This window comes from Gavialis gangeticus, unplaced genomic scaffold, assembly GCF_001723915.1.
Source record: "Gavialis gangeticus isolate Ggan-Ray unplaced genomic scaffold, GavGan_comp1, whole genome shotgun sequence".
In the NCBI taxonomy this organism is placed as follows: Eukaryota; Metazoa; Chordata; order Crocodylia; family Gavialidae; genus Gavialis; species Gavialis gangeticus.
The window spans coordinates 4932546-4933016 of NW_017728980.1; the positions used below are offsets into that span (position 1 = coordinate 4932546).

Here is a 471-nt window from a genome sequence, read left to right on the forward strand (position 1 = left end):
TGTTGCTGAGCTGTGCTCCTCGCTGCCCGTGTGCTGTGCTGCAGCTGTGCACACACACGGGCATTTATCAGCCAAATTAATGGCCACCTCACGCTGATTTCCAATATAGTCAATTGTCTTTATATCGGTGCTGATCTTACATTGAACTGATGCATTGGTGCACCTCTAACAACAGTAATACAACTCTCAAGCACATTGTAGGTCTATATTCATTAAAAAGCTTCTGAAGTGCTTTTGAGTTACTGAAACGAAAGGCAGAGGAAAAAGGGCAAAATGCTATTATTTATTTGTGGATAGTTCTTCCTAGAATATGAAAAATCTTTTTAAATGGAAAAAAGCCATTCAGATAGATATGCCTTTTCAAAATCTCATCACAGAATAGAGCATTCAGCAGAAGAGCAATTTTTCCTGTAGGATCAAGGCATCAACTCTGAAAGTTGTTGATTCCAGCACTTTAAAAAAAAAAAAAAA

The 471-nt window shown here is 38.0% G+C and overlaps 1 protein-coding gene across 4 annotated transcripts in view; it reads right to left on the reverse strand.

Annotated features, from left to right (window-relative positions):
- Positions 1–471, reverse strand: part of ARHGAP32 (Rho GTPase activating protein 32) — a 597177-nt gene that overhangs the window by 309427 nt on the left and 287279 nt on the right. The window lies entirely within an intron of this gene.